We start from the raw sequence: 16,628 nt of genomic DNA on the forward strand, positions 1-16,628 counted from the left end.
ATGTTACACATGAGACCTATAGCCCTATACTACCTCGGATAATGAATGTTTAGAAGTGGAAGTGCGGTTTCTTGTCCAGTAGGAGCCCGCAGGTGGTGACATATTAGCTTCTCGGCCTTTTGGCTAAGATCATGTGTAGTATCTGTTCCCTTTCAAGGGGAATGGTGATACACACCCGACGATGATCACACTGAGTCACAGTCCCGGTGCAAGGGGACTGGGGTTGAGAGCGGATCAGTCGTTCGGTAGTTTGGTTTTCGTGCCCCGGTTCTTTCCTGGGCGACTTTTTCTTAAAAAGTATATAGCTAATTCACAATTCGGATGAACACAACATTTTGGAAGAATTTTAACCAGCGTATTATTGAATATTAAACGAAATATCGATTATTATAACCGATCAAATTACTAAGTATTACTAAGGCGTGTGTATGTGTGTATGTTAGGGGAGGGGGGGGGGGAAGTGTGTGAGAATAATTAAACCTCGTCCCCAACTTATTTACGTGCAGGTTGAACTATAGGGCTATACAGAAGTGAGTGAAGGGCCAGTGATTTAAAAATAATGGGGTGCGGCCCATGGGTCATTGGAGATGATTCCCACGCGGGGCGGGCGGAGGGGGGGGGGAGTTCTCCCTCAGAAAAAATCAAGGACTGGAAGAGAATATGGATTTTGGCGTCAATTATATGGTCATCAACACGTGATGTCGAATAACCAATCATATTACATATGTAAATTAGGGTTTATATATTGACCTGGATCCGGATGTCGCCGTCATTATCCGTGAGCAACACAAAAGTAAAAAGAAGAATAAAAACGAAGAGAAAGAGGGTGAAGAACACATCGACGAATTTATAGGCGGGTGCGTGCAGTACCGCTGTAAACTTTGTATAGCCTATACGCAGAAAGAGAGGTAGAGAGTATAGGACACTTTAAACGACACGATAACAATATAACAATTAAGACCTAGGCCTATTCGTCTAGTAATCACACCGGGCAGGAATGTTAAATACCTCCTGTTGGTTTATTCAGAGATTTGTTTCTTGTTTGTTTCAGGCTTATGGACACTTCCTATTGATGGCTTGTTTGCGACCGTTCTATTGGTGATAAATTCCAGTGATTAATTAGAGCGGGGAAGAGATCTTGGTCGTTCAAACACAATGTACTATCACCCGGCCGCCACCCCATAACTAAGTGAAAGGTCATATGTAATGAGAATAGGGGAAAGTACCAACAACAACTACAAAAAAAAAGTAAGGAAGTGTATTGGAGCCATTTTGAAATATGTTGAGGGCCGCCAGTGTCAAATTTGGATCGGTCAAGTATCACTGAAACCTCATATTTGGAAATGCGAAAATTGGAACAGATAATGTGCGTGTGTCAGTTTCCAACATGATTTTGACCCTGCAGGTCGGATGTATGCCATCCCTCTCCTTTAAATGGTGTGAAGACTCGCGCAAAAAGAAACGTCTAATGCCGGTAATCTGACCTAGTTTCGAATGAGGCGTAACAAAAGTGTTAGACACCACCATCGATCCCAGAAAATACGCACACAGCTTGCTACCTTCGGTAATTAGACACTACAGTGTACAGTCAGTACATACTGCTGCGGTCAATACCCACAGCACAGTGTATAAACGATACAGCGATGGACATCTCAGGTCCAGCTAAATATATCAAGGTATCACGTTTCATTACTGTCTGCATTTTGTAGCGAAAAGCAGAAAACTTTTCAGAGCGCGGCACGCGGTTTGGGCGAGTCTTCAATGCCTTTAAAAGGTCACGAATTGTCAATATCTATAACCAAATAAGTCCGCTCAACGGAAGTTTCGACACGATTGGCCATCACATTCTCTTACGTTAACTAGCGTTCTATAACATTAAGAGGCAGATACTATGATGAAATTGATACTTTCTAAAAGATACCATTTTACACCCATTTAAGAAACGTTCACTTTGAACTCAGGGACATGCACTGTGGGGTACCCCAGGGTGCCTATCTAAGGTCCTCTACTGTTTATGATACACATTAATTAAGTATGCACTGTATATTTCTTAGTGGCTCATACAAAATAGCTTGCTGGTGATGCTAATATTAAAAAAAACTATAGTGCTGGGGTGGGCAACCTACGGCCCGCGGGCCACACGCGGCCCGCCAGTGATTTTTTTGCGGCCCGTGAGATGTCTCAAGAAAAAGAAAAAAATCAATCTATTTTAAATCATCACAAAAAAACGAGCTAGCTGCTTAGAATTTATCGGCACTAATGATGTTGTCAGTTAGGCCTATTATCCCCATTCATTATCAACTGTAATGACATGTTTTTGTGAATACAGATTAAGGACACACACCTATTGCTTGAAAGCCCTCGGAATCAAAAGTTTGAAATCAACAACAGATTGTTGGTTAGGTGCGGCCCAGTCAATTTTTCACTCCTTATATCTGGCCCATTCATTCAAAAAGGTTGCCCGACCCTGCTATAGTGTAACAGAAGTTACCAGACTTCAACCCTAAGTAACGAATCAACGGAAGCCTCTAAGAGACTGACAACTAAAATTATTCACATTCTAAATCTGTTATTTTTTTTAACTCTTTCCTTATGTCCTTAACTCAACCGTTGAAGGAACGTGTATATTATGTTCGCCTATTTATTTGAAAACGTTTAAATTCCACGAAATAATGGATCTTACTGAAGGGATATAGTCTAAGTTTAAAGACAGTCAGTGAATCCGCGTCCATGACAGACAAAAAACAACCATCAGGTATGTGTCCTCCAAATACCAAAAGGATTTACAACAAATCTTACAATAGCTCTATACATGCTTCTATAGTCAAAGAAAGACAAGTGCACCAAACAAGACTCACACTTTGTAAATACCTTCCCTTTCTTAGCGATAAACACTTTACTGAGTCCACTGAAAACACGGACGTCAAACAAAATTCCGATGTGCTCACATCGATTATAGTTAAAAAACAAAAACGAAAAAACAAGTGTATACAGTCATATATGGTAAAAACCATTTTCTTCTTAGTTATCCTCTTGAAACTCAGTTTGAAAGTAACTGTACTATAGAAATACTTTAAACTGTCCTTTTCGTTCGGCAATTGACCTATAGGATCTTCGCAAACAAATCAGCGAATCAAAAATATTGATAAATATTTATATATGTATATATAAATAAGGCAATTAATACCTAACTTCATCGAGAAATGCTCTGGAATGAAAAACAGACTTCAGCATGGCATTAATAGAGGATTTAATAAATTTAGGGTTAGTGTCTTCATAAATTTATACTGCACTTTAATAACTTTATCTTCTTAAGACCGAAACATGTTTATAAAAAAAAACACTGCATAAAGCCATCATTATTGTCCTTCTGACCAGTTAGCTCCATGGTCTGACACATCAGGGGGATGGGGGGGGCATGGTCTGTTCTGCCTACGGCCTCTCACTCACTCACTCACTCACTCACTCACTCACTCACTCACTCACTCACTCACTCACTCACTCACTCACTCACTCACTCACTCACTCACTCACTCACTCACTCACTCACTCACTCACTCACTCACTCACTCACTCACTCACTCACTCACTCACTCACTCACTCACTCACTCACTCACTCACTCACTCACTCACTCACTCACTCACTCACTCACTCACTCACTCACTCACTCACTCACTCACTCACTCACTCACTCACTCACTCACTCAGTCCCATGACTGTGAAGTCGTCGGGGAGACATAACGGTTGCAGCTGACATCGTCCTCCATGCAGATTTGTTAGCAGCAGTGGCGAGCAGGTCTTGTATGTCCAAGCCGCTCCAGTCCTTCACGTTGTCGGACCAGTTTCTCCTCTGACGTCCTCGTCTGCGACCTCCCTCCACAGTGCCCTGGAGTATTACCTTGGAGATGCTGTCATGCCTTGTGACGTGGCCAAACCACGCCAATTTCCGGCGTTTGACTGTTGACAGGAGTGGTTCATATGGGCCCACCAGGTCTCCGACCGTTTCTTGAACATGGGTCTAATGCGCAGAAGGCGCTAGCCTGATTGGACCTTAAGGGGTATAAACCCAAATGCACCATTTCTTCTTGGTCGCGACAGGTATCATGTATCATGTTCGCCCAAATTACTAGCAGTGGCGGATCAAGAAATTTTCTGAAGAGGGATCCCCCTCCCCCCTCCCCCACGAGAACCACATATTAGATAAATAGCGAAATTATAAACAAAAACGAGCGTTGCAAAAGCAGACTTCGGCAAAACAAAAAAAGAGTAAGTAAAACTTACCGCTAACATGTTAGTACCAAACAAATTTCGAAAGGGATTGCCCGGGATGTATGGAGGGGTGGGGGGGGGGGGCTAGCGAGAATACTCCCTCCCAGAACTAATACAATGCCTTTTGCTACAAAACACACTTATCTTCTGCTCGTATCAAAAGACAACGTAAGTAGGGGTATAGTATTATCAATTAAATATGGCAACCCAAAGATATTACTTTTAAATTATTTTATATTACTTTTTACTTTTAAAAGCTCTGAAACGCTGCAGTGTTTCTTACTTTGAACACGTGTTACGTATATCATGATCACGTGATATATATATATATATATATATATATATATATATATATATATATATATATATATATATATATATATATATATATATATATATATATATATATATATATATATACATACATATATTTTCAGGAGATTTCGTCATATACATTTACCGCAAATGTTAATATTATGCACAGTATATACAACTTTACCTTTGGAAACAGGTATATAGCCTACTCTGTAAAAGACGGACATGGGAAATTCCCATTCAATTTAATAACAAACACAAATTCAAGAACATGAGCTTTTATAGTCTGTTTTGGGTATTTTTGTTTTTCCCTTGCAAGGAAGATTTAACAACCCTTACAATAAATTCGTGAACGCAAGAAATTAAACAACCAATTATGACGTACAACGTTTTTTATATCATAGGTGTAAGTCATTGCAAGAAACAATATGGTTTATATACTAATAACATCTGTTTGCGATAAAATGTCAAACTGAGATAAGTGGAAACAAATAAAAACTCGATTTTTGAACTCGATTTTGTTTCTCCCTTTGTTCAGGCAATATACCCTCCCGGACTGTCGACAAGTCATATGAAGGCTGAACCGAAGACATTTTACAGCAAATATTCTAAATTTAGATATGATAGCATTACACTATACAACGCCATTTGGAACGGCTATTACTAGTTAAGCTAGAAATAATTGTATACGCTTGAATAGCCTATGTTTATAATATAGGTGGGCAAAATGCTGCCCTCTTTAGAAAATTTTCGTAAAGTCGAGAGATTTTCAAAATCCGGATCCAGAACCAGACCCATTATGACAAGCGAGTACATGAGATATATTTACTTAAGAGGAGTTTTGTACAGAGGTATGTGGCCTTCTTGTGATGGCCATTTCCCACAAAAAAAAGACAGAAAAACAATGCGAATATCAAACCGTCTGATATTTTGTTTGACCATGTCTAGTTTCATGTCAGTAATGTACATACTTGCTGAACTATACCTGTTGCGGTCAGTGGTTTAGGTACAAAACTTCACTACTGTTGCCCACATAACCCATTTCGTGCACCCCCCCCCCCCCGTCCGTGGTTTATACGTTATTATAACATATAATGAACCTTATTTTTTATTAGGAAGGGAGGGTGGCGGCGGGGGGGGGGGGGGTCTGACACCCACAAAGAAGTTTACGTGGTTAGGCCCCTGAGTGGCACCATACTCAAAATTTAAAACACAAACTGAAAACATACTAAGGTATATATGTTGAAATGATATATATCACTTTATTCCACTAAATCACACACATCAGGAACGAATCAGTTTAACCTTTAAATGACCTTAAAGGTCCAAAATAAAAAAAATCACTGTAAACTTGTATAGGACACCAACATTTTCTGTACTGTGCTGGCCATTTATGATACCAGAATACGGTTATATGGGAGCAGCTCACTTGGTGTAATCAGGCGCGTAGCAAAGGGGGGGGGGCGAAGTGGGCGACCGCCCACCCCACCCCCCCCCCCTTGAGCATATTTTTTGTACGTTTTAATGATATCGCTAGTAATTTCAAAATAGAAAATGCTTAGTTGCAACTTGCAAGGCATGGGAAGTGCCATTTCCAGCGATCTTGGAGGCATTTTCGGCCAAAATGTTCTTGTACGCTTCGCGCCAACTCATAGTGGCGCTACGCTTTGATAGTTTCCAATGCCGAATCTACGGCTCTGATAATGTTCATACAGGTTTGCCCCTCCCTTGGCAAATTCCTCGCTACGCGCCTGGGTGTAATCACCGATATCTGTTAGTTAGGCCTTCTTGGGGAGGGGGGGGGGGGGTGTATCTACTGTTGTGTTCATATGGTTAGTAGTATCCTCGTTAACAGTATCACCTATACGTTCTACTGTATGGTGTGTACACTAATATGTTGCTTTAATGAAGAGATTCTTATTATGTTTTGCATTCGTCTGCTGCACTAAGGTGTCATGTAACCAATAAGACTGACCATTCGCTTGTAATGTTCGCCCGAAAGGGCTATAGTCTCCGCCGCCAATTGAATTTGGCAGGTGTAACCAAAAATCTTCCGATGGTTTAATTTAATTGTAGAAGGATGTGGCCTAGATGTAAGGCGAAAAGTGACAGTTCCTTTGCGGAGTGAATGACTGAGTGTTTTCGCCAGTTCTCTTTAGTTTCTGGGATATATTTTTTTTTTTCTGTTGTTGCTTCTTTTGTCTTCCGAGTAGCCTATATTTCAACATTGCAAGTTTTATACCTTTATATCACAATTTATTCGCGGAACTAGTATAGGGTTAATTTCAATCAGCCAATATAGCGATAGTAGCCTATATATGGTCAACCAGGTAAGTCAGTATGTGTTTCCTATAATAAGTTTGTCGCGGAACCAGTACAACGATTCAAACATGATAAGAGATTCAATTGTGTGTTGTGGGTTCCATGTGTATACATCAATTGTAATCAAGTCGTTTGCTCAAGAATCCTTGAACAGACGATTTGATCCTCTGATTCTTCCATATTTATATACAAATATATAGATAGATATACTACTTTACTTAAATATAATAGTTGACTTGGGGTCAGTTGAAGGGTACTTTATCCAGGGTCGTCGGCTGGTGTTTCCAGTCGCCTTCCTGTAACAATCGGAAGAAATAGTCTTAACCTCAATGGTTATTTGTAAACAATTGTTTATAATTTGTTAATATATTTATGGACCCTCGTAGTAATTAATTAATAAACAGATAATTACCAGATTATTGTTTTATAACAGCCGATTGTATCAGTTGACCTATCTGCACCAGTTCAACCAACGGGATAGCTTCATTTTTGTATTTATAACGACTCTTCGAAAGGTCTTCTTTAATATCTAGTATATCGAAAATATTTGCAAACAAATATCATAAATTCTACTAACCTTATTTGGAATATTCATGTGTTAATAAATTGTTATCATTTGATTTATTACATTCGTTTGAATGAATTTTTAATTCACTAGCATTAAAAAATGTAGCAAGTATCCTCTATATATTTACAATACTTTCTAAAATACCCCCCCCCCCCCCACCTCCTCCCCACCTTCCCCTTTTGTCATGCTGAATATGGATAACAAAACACTACTACAATCGTTATATTTTGATAACTTTCTGGCGTTGTGGTGTTTACTGAGGCCGTGGTGGCCAATTGGCTAAGGCGTCGGACTCGTGATCCAAGGATTGCTGGTTCGATTCCTGCCTAGTTCATTACGTTGTGTCCTTGGGCAAGATGCTTTATCCCACTTGCCTCTCTCCACCCAGGGGTTAAATGGGGTACCCGTGAGGTAACTTGTGATTGGGCGCAGTATATATATAACTGCTGCCGACTGGAGGGATTGTCTCTGGGACAGGTTATCATTGACCAGGGGTAATATAACGTCTGTAAAGCGCTTTGAGACCTATCGCTGGTATAAAGCGTTATATAAAAAGCAATTATTATTATCATCATTAAAAATATTATTATATAAAAAAACATATAAAAAAGTAATTATATAAAAAACATATAAAAAAATGAGTATTGCTATACCATATATTTCTGATGCACTTAACCTTTGACCTCTCCATATATACTATAAGTGAAAACTCTCAGATCGTTTCCGGGTGAAGTCTATTTTTGATGTCATCAAGATATATTTTACAATCATTTGCTGTTACTGCAATCATGTTACGGACGCGTACTGAAATTAACTGCATTTTCTTTCCTTCTTAAGTTTAAATATAGATCTGTTTTGCTTGTCGGGTGATTTCCTTTTGACATGGAACAGTGAAATTAATGTAGGTTAGGTCGTGTTATCTGACTAAACTTAGAGACTTCATGTATATATAACAGAAAGGGGTTTTTTATCCAGTAAAATTGTTACATGCAAAATGAAATTTTTAAATATGTTTATTGAAGCAAAATGATGATCAATTATGTTTATTGATTTATTATTAATTTATTATTAATTAATTTATTATCTATTATTATGTTATTTATTATGTATTATTTATTTAAAACTTATTTACTATGATTTATTTATTTATTATTTATGTATTATTATGTTATTTATTTATTATTTATTTATTATTTATTATTATTGTGTATGAAATTGTTTCAAAACCGATATGTTGAACTGTGCATTCGATTCTTAAGAACATCACCATTTAATATGTTGCAGTATCAAATGTATATCCCACAATGCACCTGGAGTGATACGATGTTAAATATGTGGATAAATCACCGAACATCACCTTACTATATCATTTTTATTGTATATAGGCTAACGAAGCCTACCAGTGAAGATTATACGCACAATGCATCAATATTGGTGCATGCATGCACTGTCCATGGTACTGAAACATGAACGAACTGTTTGGCAAAAGTTTTGACTTGTTTGCTTGATTTTTATTTGTACAACAAGGTGAACAACATCTTAAAGTCTCCCTCCCGAAGAATCAATGTTGCATGATATAACCCAATGAAGATATATACCACAATGTATTATGCTATTTAAGGCATTTATCGTGTACGGGACATGCAGAGCGATCAAAGCGGCCATCTTGCCAAGCCAGCTTGTTCGAACATGGCACGAATAATCATGTTATTATTGTACTGCCGGAGTATAATCCATTACATAACAACGCAGATAATTCGGAGGGGTGGGATTGGTAGGAGACTTATACATACAACCCAGCTATATCTAAACTTCTGTTGCATTATATCCATAGATAATGTTGTTTGTGAAGGATATACGGATACAAAGTGAGTTATTTGTTCATGGCATTTTCCGTTGGATATCCCTTAAGCGTATGCCTATAACTGAGATGAGAATGGGAGCAATGGATATATACTCGTTTCTGATGATCCAATCAGCGATTCACTTCATTTGCAACAACCCATCTGTAAGAAATCGGGAAAAAACAGACATTTCGCGTCTTAGCGCCTAAAACTGTCAACTTTAGTCACAGATACATATTGCTGCAAGAGTAATTCAATGTTCAAGGTACGTACACAAGGGCGGCGGAAGCACTTTTAATCTGGGGGGGGGGGCACCGACGTCGAAGGGCACTTTGCAGAAATTCGATTTGACTGATGCAGCCTGCCAATATTTAGTACCTTTTATAACTCTTATTGTATTATCTTAGTTGCGTATACACATCACTCCATTAACGCCCCCCCCCCAGTGGCGGAGCTAGGGGTATTGGTCGGGGGGCGATAATGGTCTGTAGGGGCGCCTTCGACACTATCTAAGCGGAGCGCCACCATAGGTTGGCGCGGAGCGTACAGAAAATTTTTGAGTAAAGATACTCCCTAGATCGCCGGAAATGACCCTTTCGGGGCCTTTCTAATTTGCAGATAAACGAAGAATAAATAGGTGTCATCGCCATTTTGTCAGAAAATTACACCAACAAAATGTGAAAAATGTCAATAGGCATTTGAGAGCGCAATAGAAAAGTCAATAATCGCGAATAAGTAAAAAGTGGTAAAAAGCTGAAAAGGGCCCCAGCAGTCCATTTGAGTCCGTCAAGGGGGGGGGGGGAATCTACCCCCTCTGACTGTATGGACGCTTCGCTACTGCCCCCCCCCCCCCTCAAGGAAATAATGCAGCACTGCAATATGCAATGTGCAAATTGGGAAACAAGGAACAAGTTTTCTTTCGAGACAAAATGAGGTGAAATCATTATAAAGTCCAAGTCCATGCACACGCGATCGATACATGCATGGAAGCAAATGAAATATGTCAAAATACGAAAGGATGGGGTAGGTTATGGGATATTAAAACTATACTCATTTTTCATTGTAGGCTATAAATGGCTTCTGCTTATTACAAAGTCACAATGTAATATAGCAATGAATTTTTGGAAATGTATTAGGATTTTTTTGACAAATTGAATATGCATAATGGCACTCACCGAGTTTGACCCACAGAAATGCATTAATACTTTTAACTTAGGATAATATCTCTTACTGAAATATTGCTGACCTAATAAGGTGATCAAGAGTACAATTTTTTTATGTAGAAAAAGGGCACATTTTTAACCTGAGGAAAAGTGGGGGGCACGTGCCCCCTGTGCCCCCCGGTTCCGCCGCCCTTGTACGTACAGCAAAAAGCTTTATCAATATTCATTTCAGATCCAAATAGATGGATGGATGGAATGGGTGGATGGGTGGATGGATGGATGGGTGGACGGATGGATGGATGGATGGATGGATGGATGGATGGATGGATGGATGGATGGATGGATGGATGGATGGATGGATGGATGGATGGATGGATGGGCGGATGGATCGATGGATGGATGGATGGATCGGTGGATGGATGGATGGATGGATGGATGGATGGATGGATGGATGGATGGATGGATGGATGGATGGATGGGTGGATGGATGGATGGATGGATGGATGGATGGATGGATGGATGGATGGATGGATGGATGGATGGATGGATGGATGGATGGATGGATGGATGGATGGATGGATGGATGGATGGATGGATGGATGGATGGATGGATGGATGGATGGGTGGGTGGGTGGATGGATGGATGGATGGATGGATGGATGGATGGATGGATGGATGGATGGATGGATGGATGGATGGATGGATGGATGGATGGATGGATGGATGGATGGATGGATGGATGGATGGATGGATGGATGGATGGATGGATGGATGGATGGATGGATGGATGGATGGATGGATGGATGGATGGATGGATGGATGGATGGATGGATGGATGGATGGATGGATGGATGGATGGATGGATGGATGGATGGATGGATGGATGGATGGATGGATGGATGGATGGATGGATGGATGGATGGATGGATGGATGGATGGATGGATGGATGGATGGATGGATGGATGGATGGATGGATGGATGGATGGATGGATGGATGGATGGATGGATGGATGGATGGATGGATGGATGGATGGATGGATGGATGGATGGATGGATGGATGGATGGATGGATGGATGGATGGATGGATGGATGGATGGATGGATGGGCGGATGGATAGATGGATGGATGGATCGGTGGATGGATGGATGGAATAATAAAAATGCTATTTGTGTCTGTCTCTCTTGTTTACCTTTCACCTCTGACCTAAGTCTCGGAGGCACTACATCCCATGTCCACGTTAACATCCACAAAGTATGAATCAATATGCATTAAACATTTAGGAGTTTATTAGACAACTATATAACATTTTATTGTGTTACTCTATGGGAACCCTTCGTACTCTGCCACCCCCCCCCCCTACAAATACTTGACCGCTAAGCCACTATACGATTCAGTTCAGTGCTACGAAGGGCTCGACTTGGGCAGCAGATATAGTAGGCCTACCATTTTGTGTACAACGTGCATTCCGCGTACATCATTCCCAGTACATTACGGAGTAGAGAACAATTAATGACGTTATATAAGTGCGTATATACTGACAGCAATAACTGCAGTTCTTTTGTAATAATTCGATAACATGTCATATTACTTCATCCACAGTTCCTTCATCCTTTCAAAATTTGAACTATAACGTCACACATATTACACCAAGTTCCTAGTTACCCTAACTACCATGATAGTGACGTCATCGTCTTTAAGGCGTTGCGTGCTTGTCGTTATGGTTACGTGAGCACCCACCATGTGGTATTCGAGCAGATGGCTGTCTTCCAGCTACCTGATTGGGAGATATACATGAGACTGGCCACATGGTCAAACGACAATCTATCCACGGGAGTTTCAAATACAGGTCGGTATACATCTGTCTGTTTCTCTGTCTATCTGTCTGTCTGTATGTCTGTTAAATATCAATATTTCTCAACGGAAAATAAATACAATTAAGCCTATTGATGTCTGTACTTTACCTTGAACTTTTGTAGACGCCGAGAAATAATCAACTACCCTGGATTAATGAAAAGATGATACCCTTGAAATATTCTGAGCAAGGCCTTTTCTTGAATGAGGAGGAGTTGTATATAATATTATTATAGTTATTGTTATAGTTATTATTATAGTTATTATTATAGTTATTATTATTATGATTATTATTAATATTATTATTATTACTAATATTATTATTATTATTATTATACACTGAATGACAATAATGACAAACAAGGCCTGAAGAGATGGTTATAATATGACGAGTTATGCATTCGTAATGCTGGAGAAGAAAACAGAGTTTAACTTGGGTGAGGGATTTCCCCTGACGTCACTACAGCAGATGTTGGGTGGAAATGTTGCACTCACTTGAATAAGAGCTTGTATTTTTCAGGAACATGATCGACAAGGGGAAAGGGAATCCTATACGCTTGGTTATGGCCACGTAAAAACAGTTATGATTACGATCGACCCAGCTCACGTTTACAACTCTCCACCCACCCACCTCTCCCACCCCCATTTCCACATCGCGGTATCACAATATCTTTTTCCAGCCATGTTGGAGAGAAATTCATAAAGGTTAATATTAATAAAAGTAGCAATTGTTAATTGCATCTGCCCAATGCCCTTGTTGGCATTGGATATTATTGGCTAATGAATTGGACAGAAATTAGCTTGTACAAAAGTCGTTTGTCAATTCCTGTTGGTCACGTTGACTGGAATGCTGCCCAAGAAAAAACGTCACCTGTGCAATCGCGTGGTGAATTTTAATTTGTCCTTCTTAAAGCTGTATCTTATTATTCTCACTCTCTCTTTATTTGCTTTGAACAAGCTGGCGACAACCTCCGAATATAACCCACAATTTTTATGGATTATCAACTTATTTTTTTGTTTGTTTTGTATTTCTAAGGTATAACGATCATTTTGTTATGAATTTACAAACGTACACACAAATCAGCTTTTAAGTATGGCAAGTTTGGTGAAACAGGCTGTTTGTTTGAAATGTTCTAAAACGGTTAAGTTTGTTCGTGAAACGTTATGGTTTACAGCATGAACCGACAGGGGTGCGTGAATCCATGCCAGGCGGTTCGTGAGACGTTTCTGAAAATCAAAACTAGAGTACTTTTTGTTGAACTAAAATCTGATATATCATATAATTGGAAGCAGGTCACTTCGCCCAACAACCATTTCGCCCAACTGCCATTTCGCCCAACCTTACCATTTCGCCCAACCAGCCTGGTCATTTCGCCCAACCAGCCTGGTCATTTCGCCCAACCAGCCTGGTCATTTCGCCCAATCAGCCTGGTCATTTCGCCCAACCTTGATTAAATATGATACTTTAGTAAGGGGCATGCGTGAGTCCATCCCAGGGGGTTCGTGAGACGATTCTGAAGTCAAAACTAGACTAGCACTTTTTGTTGAACTAAAACCTGATATATCATATAATTTAGTAATGTACAAAAGTCGTACCTATCGACAAACTCTTTTCGCGTTCCATATACGCATATGTTGCCAAAGTAGTACCGACCGTGCATGTGATAAATAGCTGAATTATGCAACAGACACTTGATCTTTTACGAAGCACTGTTATGCGTATTATAGTATAATAATGACTCAGATCGTGTCTCGTAAAGTTGGGGGTTCGTGGACAACTCTGACATCCACAGGGGGTTCGTGGGTGGGGGGGGGGTAAAGTTATGGAAACCCTGGTTTTTACAGAGTTCATAAGATGAATTGTGTATCAGCTGCGAAGAAGACAAAAAAAGAAATAATCTAAGCAAACCTACATCTTGATTTGGCTTTTCACAAAGCTGTATCTAATTATTATCTCTCTTTATTTGCTTTGAACAAACTGGCGACAACCTCCAAATATAACCCACAATGTTATGGATTATCAACTTGTTTTGTTGGTTTGTTTTGTATTTCTAAGGTATAACGATCACTTTTGGTATAAATTTACAAACGTACACACAAATCAGCTTTTAAGTATTGCAAGTTTGGTAAAAACAGGCTGTTTGTTTGAAACGTTCTAAAATGGTTTAAGTTTATTCGTGAAACTTTAAGGTTTACAGAGTTCATAAGATGAATTGTGTATATATACTAAGCTAACCTATATCTTGATTTGGCTTTTAAAAAACGAGTGCAGAATAAGTTCAAGGCCAATAGCTTGACGTTGAAGCTATATCGACAGCATCCAGGTACTTGAAAATACTGGTTCGAACAAGTTATAGTAATCAAAAAAATATCCTAATGAAATATTCAAATGAATTTTATAAAAACAACACAGTGTCAAAATAAATATTTTTTATATATATTGGTGCATGGAAAATTTCGGAAATCAGCTGGCATGGTGGATTTTAATTAACCCCCATGGTCCTCATAACCTAATTCCTAAACTTTTTTCTTTTTTTTTAATTTTGTTGGGGGCGAGGGGTTTTAGTAACCATCTGAGATTGTTATTGCTTGTAAGCCTCACAACATTTCACATTGAAATAAAGAAACAATACCTATTTGGGAGTTACTGAACACCATGTACCCTCACCTTACAGGTTAGAATGGCTGTAGCCAACTCTGGCTCATATACATTATCACTGTGAGCTGAAGGGTTTTAGTGAACAACCACTAACATCTAAACTGTGCAGTGTATTGAATTCCATATCATCAGTTCTCCATTTTTTTTTCTGAGCAGAGATTTGATCCATAATTTTTGTAAAATAAGGGTTTGTGGCATGGTGGCCGTTGAAGCCGAGTCCCCGTGGAAGGTGGTGGGGGGGGGGGTCTGGGAACATCCTCATCCCCAGAAAAAAACACACACACCCAAGCAAACATACAAACAAGCATACCACAATATTAGTGACTGTTTATATTTATATTGCCCTACTTGTTGTACATTATTTGAATCAAGGCTAAATTAATGTCTAGTTTGGCTTACCGTAATAAAAATAATAATATCATTACAAAAGAGAACTTCATTTGCCCTATGCCTCGGTGGTGCAATAGCAATGCAGAAGAAAACAGGAACGTTATAAGTCTGAAATGTTTCGCATAACTGATCCATAGGCTATAATAAGTATATACGTACATATAGAAAATGAACTGAAAATTTCGGAGTTGAAATATTTAACGTACTGGCGTTGTCGTTCACTGTTTATGAGTGCAATTATGTATTCAGTTGACCAGGGGTGTGATAAATAAAACATCCCTGGTTATTGACTCTTTGTATAAGAAGTGTTTTTTTTTTATAGGCGCTGTTGCACTTCGATAGCAATTTCACTGACGATAGACCAAATACGGATATCAACTGATCCGTTTAACCGAAATCCTCGGAAATATTAGTGCAAAGGAAAAGAAAAGAAGATTGGCCTAAGTAATAGAAGGAAAAAATAAAAAGGTGATAACTTCGTGTTTAATATCTGTAGTGATATAAGGAGCGTTGTGATCGTTCCTCGAAAGAAAGAAAAAACAGAAACACCTCGCCGCAATTATCCTTCTTGTTCAATTCTAGCAACACGAGGAAGGTGCTAAAGCTCACCAATTTTCAACGCAAAATTAATGTCGTTACACATGACAGCATCAGAGTTATCGTCGATTTCATTGTATCGCGGAACAGGTCATTTGAAGAAAAAAAAAACTTTAAAGAACCACATAAGTTCAGTCGATAATATCAGATCACGTTTAGTATGATGGAAAACCTTCACTTTATTATCGCCCCAAAATAGAAACTAAAATAGTAATAAATATGAAAATAAAATAATAATGATCCTGAGAGAGAAAGATAGAAAGAAATCTCATGGTGTAATATCAAGAAAATTTCATTTCTCTTAAGTGTGTGATGACAATGCGAATACATTTTGCTTTATCCCATATTACCCATCCTTCCCCTCCCCCCTACCCCACGATATTGACACTGGCCCCCGTAACCCCTCCCCCTTCTCGTCAAGCCTGCTGATGCATAACTTCACATGTTTCGGGTTCCGTTTGGTATAACTACTAATTCTATGGCCCGCGTATAATATCCCAGTAACCAAATTGGATACAACAGGAAACATTCACCTATTTGCTATCTTCAAGTACCGGTACTGTTATGAATTGCGTCATTGGCAGCCAAATACAATCAACTTCCATGTAAAGTACAAAAATATGATCTTTGACAAAATTCAACATTT

The 16,628-nt window shown here is 39.1% G+C and overlaps 1 protein-coding gene and 1 pseudogene across 1 annotated transcript in view; one reads left to right on the top strand and one right to left on the bottom strand.

Annotated features, from left to right (window-relative positions):
• The window catches only part of LOC139969703 (uncharacterized), a 56,642-nt gene that overhangs the window by 18,446 nt on the left and 21,568 nt on the right, over window positions 1–16,628 (bottom strand). The gene's annotated exons all lie outside the window — the stretch shown is intronic.
• Window positions 104–204, top strand: LOC139970337 (U2 spliceosomal RNA; annotated as a pseudogene).

Source organism: Apostichopus japonicus, chromosome 7 (genome assembly GCF_037975245.1).
Source record: "Apostichopus japonicus isolate 1M-3 chromosome 7, ASM3797524v1, whole genome shotgun sequence".
In the NCBI taxonomy this organism is placed as follows: Eukaryota; Metazoa; Echinodermata; class Holothuroidea; order Aspidochirotida; family Stichopodidae; genus Apostichopus; species Apostichopus japonicus.